We start from the raw sequence: 8,777 nt of genomic DNA on the forward strand, positions 1-8,777 counted from the left end.
TGGCTTAGGATCTCACAGAGGGTACCACAAGAACCGAGGGGACTGCAGTCTTTGCAGCTTCAGCTTTCCTTCTCTGCTACTTCTTTTTTCAGATGGATTTTTTTTCAAAGGGACTGCTGGACAGCAGAACAGGATGGATGGCCAGGCCCCAAGAGCGGTGGGGAACAGAGTTAAACCCAGCCGGTGGCCGGCCGGGCACAAGTGGTGTTCCCCAGGACACCCCTTGTGAGAGAGTGAGTCCAGAGAAGGGCCACAAAGCTGGTGAGGGGTCTGGATAACAAGTCTTATGAGGAGTGGCTGAAGGAACTGGGACTGTTTAATCTGCAGAAGAGGAAGCTAAGGGAATTATGGTGTGGTCTGGCTTCAGCTCTCAACTAGTTCCACGTTGAACAAGGACAGCTTGTACTCACAGAAGGCACTGGCTGCTTGGGTTCAAGGTTCCTGTAGAGCTCAGGTCTCTGAGACTTCTGAACAGCTGTGCTTAGCCCAAAATCAGACAGTTTCACATCACCCTGGGAAAAAAAAAATCCAAGAAAAGAATTCAGAAAGATTGTGCTTGAGCAAAAGAAAAGGTTTAACCGCTCCACAGCCTCCTGAGCCCATGGCAGGCTTGCAGAGCTACTGTGAGCACCACTCTGCGCGGCCTCTGGGGGGTTTCAAGCACAGGCACTCCAGGAGACTGCAGGCACTCCACAGAGACTCCAAAACCTCACTGAAAACCCCCCAACTCCTTCAGGACCCCCACAGATTCCCCAACTTAGATGCCCACAAAACCCCTTTGGAGGCACCCAAACCCCCCATCTGATACGCCCAGCTCCGTTTTAGGTACCCCCAGACGCTTCTAATGTCCCCAGACCCGCTGGTGGACCAGCCCAGAACCCCCTGACACTATCCCAGACCCTTTCAGGGGGCTCCACACCCCTTCTAGATGCCCACAAAACCCCTTCACACGCCAAAAGAAACCTTTACCTGCCTCCAAACCCCATTTGGGGGCCACTCAGACCCCTTAGCAGCGGGTGGCAGCAACCAAGTCTGTTGCTCTCACCAATTAAACCCTTTGGTGCTCTCAGCTCTCTGACCCTGTGTCAGTGCAAGTCCTTGTCAGCCGGTACCTTTGTCCTGATCCAGGCGGAGAGAGAACTGCCAGGAACACAGCTTCGCCGCTCCGCTTGCGGCACGCCTGCTGCCGAGGGCAGCCTCGTCCGCAGCCTGCCCGAGAGGAACACGGCCCCCGGGGCCGGGGGACAAACAAAAGCCTTCCACAAAGGAAACAAGGGAAGTCTCTTGGCCACTCTTCACGTGCCGAGTGCGATTGTCATGTGGAACACACCGCGGCATCTGGAATGAGTTTAAGTCCAGGTCTATGGCAGCACAGAGGTTCCTGGAATATCCCGGTACATCGATCCACAGGAGGTTGTCTTTCGGTCCCCAGTCTGATGCTTTGCAGCACAGCCATCACATCATTTCTCTCGAGTGCTTTGAACTGACAATTCATACAGGAGAATAAACCCAAACAGGAGTAAGCAGGTTGGAAAAGAACTTTGATCATCACCGGGCCCAGCAAGAGGACACAGTCTCAGGCTGCAGCAGGGGAGGTTTAGGCTAGAGGTTAGGAAGAGGTTCTGCACAGAGAGAGTGATGGCCCATTGGAATGGGCTGCCCAGGGAGGTGGTGGAGTCACCATCTTTGGAGGTGTTCAGGAGGAGACTGGATAGGGTGCTTGGTTGCATGGTTTAGTTGATTAGGTGGTGTTGGATGATAGCTTGGACACGATGATCTTGAAGGTCTCTTCCAACTCGGTCTGGTCTATTCTTTTCTATTCCGTTCCATTCCATACCATTCCATTCCAACACCATCTAATCAACTAAACCATGGCACTGAGTGCCTCATCCAGTCTCTTTCTAAACACTTCCAGTGATAGTGACTCCCTGGGCACCACCTCACTGAGCAGCACATTCCAAAGGCCAATCTCTCTTTCAACCTGCTCTATTCTATTCTATGAAGACCTTCTTCCTAACATCCAGCCTAAACCTCCCCTGGCACAGCTTGAGACTGTGTCCTCTTGCTCTGGTGCTGCTTGCCTGGGAGAAGAGACCAACCCCCACCTGGCTACAACCAGAACTGAGGGGACTGCAGTCTTTGCAGCTTCAGCTCTCTCTTCCCTTAAGAATTTTCGAGCATTCGGCGCAGTTAGGCTGCAGAAATTAGCTCCCACGGGGCGGCACACGCCGCGGCACGGCTGCACTGCGGCCATTACACACAGGGTTGAGCACTGAGCTCCCACGGGGCGCTATACGCCGCGGTACGGCTGCACTGCCGGCCATTACACACCGGGTGGCAGCATTGAGCTCCCCCGGGGCGGCACACGCCGCGGCACGGCTGCACTGCCGGCCATTACACACAGGGTGGCAGCATTGAGCTCCCACGGGGCCTCTGGGTACGGTTGAGGCAGCAGCCGCCGCCCCCGCAGAGCCCCACCGGTCAAGCCCGGACACGCCCCCACCTCCCCCCCAAAAGCCCCGCGCTGCCCCGCCGGTGGCCACCCCCCCAAGCCCCGCGCACCTCCAGCGGCTGCTATAGAGAAACCCCACAAAGCAGCAGAGACTGGCACTGACCTGGGACACAGCAGAAGAGCTGCAACCTCTACCAGCCACAACCCTGAAAGCATCTGGCGCCATGTTGTTGAGGGCGGTGCCATGCTGGGGGGTGGGGTTCAGGCTGGGGGGCGGTGACACGCTGGAGGGGGGTGGTGACACGCTGGGCGGGGGCGGTGCCACGCTGGGGGGGCGGTGCCACGCTGGAGGGGGGCGGTGCCACGCTGGAGGGGGGCGGTGACACGCTGGAGGGGGGCGGTGACACGCTGGAGGGGGGCGGTGACACGCTGGAGGGGGGCGGTGACACGCTGGAGGGGGGCGGTGACACGCTGGAGGGGGGCGGTGACACGCTGGAGGGGGGCGGTGACACGCTGGGAGGGGCGGTGACACGCTGGGGGGGGCGGTGACACGCTGGAGGGGGGCGGTGACACGCTGGAGGGGGGCGGTGACACGCTGGAGGGGGGCGGTGACACGCTGGAGGGGGGCGGTGACACGCTGGAGGGGGGCGGTGACACGCTGGAGGGGGGCGGTGACACGCTGGAGGGGGGCGGTGACACGCTGGGAGGGGCGGTGACACGCTGGGGGGGCGGTGCCACGCTGGGGGAGGCGGTGACACGCTGGAGGGGGGCGGTGACACGCTGAGGGGGCGGTGACACGCCGGGGGGGGCGGTGCCACGCCGGGGGGGGCGGTGCCTGCGTTGTCACCTCACTCTCAGCTTTCCATTGGGTTTTATTCCCCTCCAAGACAACACGTTGAGTTCTGAGCAGCTGAGGAGCCCTGGGGAACACCTGTACAGAAATGTTCCTCCAAGAGCTGTCAGAAAAACGTTCGTTCCGCCAGCAGGCAGCTCTGGCTTCAGAGCAAAAGCCTTCTGTGATCATTCTGTTTAGCTCAGCACCAGCTGCAGCCGTCGGTATTACCAAACTACACAGTAATGGCCTCCTCCCGGTGCCCTCCCGGTCCCAACAGTTTCCCCCCACCAAAGGACTGGCAGAGAACTGGAAGCGACTGGGAAGCAGATCCGGGCTAGGGCGCAGGCGTCGGATCCATAGCGACGCTCGAGTCAAGCTCTCCGCTCTCCCCCTAAGAATTTTCGAGCATTCAGCGCAGTTAGGCTGCAGAAATTAGCTCCCCCGGGGCGGCACACGCCGCGGCACGGCTGCACTGCCGGCCAGTACACACCGGGTGGCAGCATTGAGCTCCCCCGGGGCGACACACGCCACGGCACGGCTGCACTGCCGGCCGCTACACACCGGGTGGCAGCACTGAGCACCTCCCTGGGCGTGGGCAGCAGCCGGGCCCCCACGTGGGTTTTATTTTCCAATGCTAAAAGCCTTTTAGAAGCAGAGAGGGCAGACAGGGGTCGTTTCCAAAGCTTTCTTACGCACCAGTCACTCCAAGCCCTCCCTCTCCAGCTGCAAACCAGAGGTTTGCCTCCGCCTCGCCTCACCCCAGTACTTACACTTTTAAAGATAGTGTGGTGCCCTCGGAGAATTTTCAGCACTTTAGGGGGGGGCCCCCAGCCCTCGCTCACCTGCTCCTCTGCTGCAGCAGCCCCCTGCCCCACGTGGCAGAACCAGCCCACCCACAATCCCCCCACTCCCTTTGATTCGCCCCCAGAAAGGCACAAAATAAAGCAAACTGCCCAGCCAGCACCTCCTGCCTTTCACAGCAAGGACTGAACATTGCAGCTTTGGCCAAGACTATCAGCCCAAAGGAAGGCCTGGCCCCTGAGGAGCTAAATGCAAGTGAACTGTCTGACACCACCACAGTCCTGTGAATGTTGCAAAGCAGTAGTGCATGCAGTATAATAATTCGAAAGTTAAGGGCTGCTCAAGCTTTACACAAAGTATCCTATTCAGTTTTGGGTTCCACTTAACACAAAGTAAAAGTATAAAAGGTCAGAGGGAAAGCCAACTCTACCTCTGAACTACAGCAAGAAATACTGGAATCAAGGGGCCCTTTCTTCTGCTACTAATAGATGAAGAGAACATGAAAACTGACGGGCTAAACCAACAGGGCAAGATTAGAATAACTAGTAGAGAGAACGGAAGATACAAAGCTTCAACTACATCTGTTTAGCAACGACTCCTACCAGATAACTTCCATGCCATAACTTTACTGAATTCAAACAAGCCAGCTGGCGAAGCGTCTCGCTTACAGGCGGCCGACGAGGACACGCGCAGAAGGAAGAGGCGAGGGAACAAGTCCTGAGCTTTGCTGCAGGCTGTCCTGCGGCTTCCCCTACCGACTCTTTCCCGTACACCACCGCAGAATGAGTTGGGTGAATTTTGTCTCAAACCCATTAAACCCTTTGGTGGTTTCAGCTTCCCGAGGATGTGTCGGCACAAGTCCTTGTCGGGGCACCGCAAACAGGGAGAGACAAAGCTCCGAGATCCAGGAAGAGGACGGCTGAGCAGACACTTCTAAAAGAGAGAAACTTCATCAGCTGAACCTCACACTTCTCCCAGCTTTGCAACAGCAAAGAACTTTGTGAACAACACAGTGGTGCTCCTAAGGAGGTCACCAGCTTGCAAGTTACAGGAGAAATAAAAGCCTTTTTATTACAGAAGCACTGGCAAAAATTTACGGACAGGAACAGCAGACGAGGAAATTCTGCAATTGAGCTAACGATAGACATCAGGCCTAGGATCTGGCTACCCTGACAAAGGATGCCAACAGGACAGAGTGAGGCCTCAGCAGCACTCCCAAAAAGCCCCACAGAGAGCCACAGGCTCTGGCCCGTGCCCCACCTACGGGCCGGCCCTCCTGGCAGCAGCGCAACACCACCTCTTCAGGAGCCCAGGGACTGACCTCAGCCCCCTAAGGGCCAGGCAAGGTTGGTTCCTGTTAGCTGCCTAAAGCAGCCTCCCCAGCCCTGCTTACAGGGACCTTGGGCTGCTGCTGGGGACAGAAGGGGGAATGGAGGGCTCCACAACTCGTCACACAGACCCCAAGTACAGGGCTGTTAAGCTGACAGGGTGCCAAGGGAACAGGCTGCCATGAAGGCAGAGACCCAGGCCCTGAACTACAGGGTGGGTCACCTTGCCGCAGCAACACGACCCAGCGGCTTCGCTGTGTCCGACGAATAAAAGGAGGAAGTTCCACAGGAACAGAAGGGAAAACCTTTTCACTGTGTGTGCCAGAGCCCCGGAGCAGGCTGCCCAGAGAGTTAGTGGAGTCTCTGGAGACATTCAAAACCTGCCCCAGGTGATCCTGCACTGGCACAGGGGTTGGACCGGATGCTATTTTGGGGTCCCTTCCAACCCCTAACAGTCAGTGATTCTGTGATTAGCTATGCTGGTGACAGAGTCTCACTGAGTGCTCTTTAAAATGTTTTTCTTTTCTTTCAGCCTAGGAGTTTCATATTTAAATAGACCTTCTGCTCTGTCTTCCCCCTTCCTTCTTCCATCTTGCGTCTAAAAACTAGGAGAGCTTGATGAGGTGTATCCTGGGCGTCCCAATGTAACACATCTCAATTGCATACATGGATTTTGTAATCTTTTGCCCCATTGCTTGCACAGGGTGGATTAAGTTCATTACTTAGAGCTTGTCAGGACAGCTGTTGAAGTGTCCTGTGCAATGCAGGAGGAGTTGAATCCCATAGGAAACCACATTACTGTGCTTTGTCAGCCTGGTTATGGTCAGAAACCTCCTTCATTTTTTTTTCTCTTAAACAGATATATCACATGAGTCCCCAGAATTAATTTGCCTCTTCTCATAATTATTTCTTTAAAACTGTCTTAGAAGTGTCACTGTCCTTCCCTCTCCCTCTCTCTAGATACTGGCCTCCTGAGCCCATGGCAGACTTGCACAGAGCTACTGCGAGCACCACTCTGCACGGCCTCTGGGGGGCTTTCAAGCACAGGCACCCCTGGAGAATCCAAACCTAACCTTGCAGCTGGCCTTAGAGCTCCTCTTTGGAAAACTGTCGCTGCCAGGGCCCACAAACCCAACATCCTCTGTCAGCAACCTGGATGTAAGAGCTGAAAAGTGTCAACAGAAATTGTACTTGGACAGCTCAGGAAGATCCTTCAATGAAAGAGCTGGCTCCTCCTGAAGGGCAAGTATGAATGGAGCTCTCAAAGTACCACACTTCAGAGCCTCCTGCTTGCTAGCACTAAGACAATTGTTCATGTAGAACGACTGGCCACTCACTTCAACAAACCCCACAGAACTGGCTCCTATCAACTCTCCAGAAGACACTGCTGCACTAGCTTGGCTGCCTGACCGGCTCAGTTCAGGTGGCATAGGATCTCACAGAGGGTACCACAAGAACTGAGGGGACTGCAGTCTTTGCAGCTTCAGCTTTCCTTCTCTGCTACTTCTTTTTTCAGATGGATTTTTTTTCAAAGAGACTGCTGGACAGCAGAACAGGATGGATGGCCAGGCCCCAAGAGCGGTGGGGAACAGAGTTAAACCCAGCCGGTGGCCGGCCGGGCACAAGTGGTGTTCCCCAGGACACCCCTTGTGAGAGAGTGAGTCCAGAGAAGGGCCACAAAGCTGGTGAGGGGTCTGGATAACAAGTCTTATGAGGAGTGGCTGAGGGAACTGGGACTGTTTAATCTGCAGAAGAGGAAGCTGAGGGAATTATGGTGTGGTCTGGCTTCAGCTCTCAACTACTTCCACGTTGAGCAAGGACAGCTTGTACTCACAGAAGGCACTGGCTGCTTGGGTTCAAGGTTCCTGCAGAGCTCAGGCTATCTCTCTTCATTAGTGAGGTCGTCCTGTCACCTAGGCAGAGAGATGAAAATGCAGCTATGAAATTAGACCACTGGAATCGTGAGAGTCGTTCTGTGTGCGACTCCAGGAGAATCCAAACCTAACCTTGGAGCTGCCCTGAAGAGCTCCTCTTTGGAAAGCTCTCGCTGCCGGGCCCCACAAACCCCACACCCTCTGTCAGCAAACCGGATGTACGAGCTGAAGGGTGTCGACAGAAACTGTACATGGACAGCTCAGGAAGATCCTGCCAGTCCCAGCACACCAGACCTGGAATGATCAAAGAAAGTCCGTTAACATCTCTCTGTGTGTCTGCTCATAGCTTGACGAGAACCCCCCAACTCCTTCAGGACCCCCCCAGATTCCCCAACTTAGATGCCCACAAAACCCCTTTGGAGGCACCCAAACCCCCCATCTCATACGCCCAGCTCCATTTTAGGTACCCCCAGACGCTTCTAATGTCCCCAGACCCGCTGGTAGACCAGCCCAGAACCCCCTGACACTATCCCAGACCCTTTCAGGGGGCTCCACACCCCTTCTAGATGCCCACAAAACCCCTTCACACGCCAAAAGAAACCTTTACCTGCCTCCAAACCCCATTTGGGGGCCACTCAGACCCCTTAGCAGCGGGTGGCAGCAACCAAGTCTGTTGCTCTCACCAATGAAACCAGGATGTTAGGAAGAAGGTCTTCATAGAATAGAATAGAGCAGGTTGAAAGAGAGATTGGCCTTTGGAATGTGCTGCCCAGGGAGGTGGTGGAGTCACCATCACTGGGAGTGTTTAGAAAGAGACTGGATGAGGCACTCAGTGCCATGGTTTAGTTGATTGGAATGGGATGGAATGGACCAGGTTGGAAGAGACCTTCAAGATCATCGTGTCCAAGCTATCATCCAACACCACCTAATCAACTAAACCATGCAACCAAGCACCCTATCCAGTCTCCTCCTGAACACCTCCAAAGATGGTGACTCCACCACCTCCCTGGGCAGCCCATTCCAATGGGCAATCACTCTCTCTGTGCAGAACCTCTTCCTAACCTCTAGCCTAAACCTCCCCTGGCACAGCTTGAGACTGTGTCCTCTTGTTCTGGTGCTGCTTGCCTGGAAGAAGAGACCAACCCCCACCTGGCTACAACCTCCCTTCAGGGAGTCGTAGAAAGCAAGAAGGTCTCCCCTGAGCCTCCTCTTCTCCAGGCTAAGCAACCCCAGCTCCCTCAGCCTCTCCTCACAGGCCTGTGCTCCAAACCCCTCCCCAGCTTTGTTGCCCTTCTCCGGACACCTTCCAGCAACTCAACGTCTTGCTTAAACGGAGGGGCCCAGAACTGGACACGGGACTCAAGGTGTGCCCTAACCAGTGCCAAGTGCAGGGGCAGAATGACCTCCCTGCTCCTGCTGGCCACTCTGATCCTGATATTGGCCAGGTTGCCAGTGGCCTTCTTGGCCACCCGTGCACGCTGCTGGTC

The sequence above is a fragment of the Melanerpes formicivorus genome, unplaced genomic scaffold, assembly GCF_026170545.1.
Source record: "Melanerpes formicivorus ecotype bairdi unplaced genomic scaffold, bMelFor1.0.p_v2 SCAF_183, whole genome shotgun sequence".
NCBI lineage: Eukaryota > Metazoa > Chordata > Aves > Piciformes > Picidae > Melanerpes > Melanerpes formicivorus.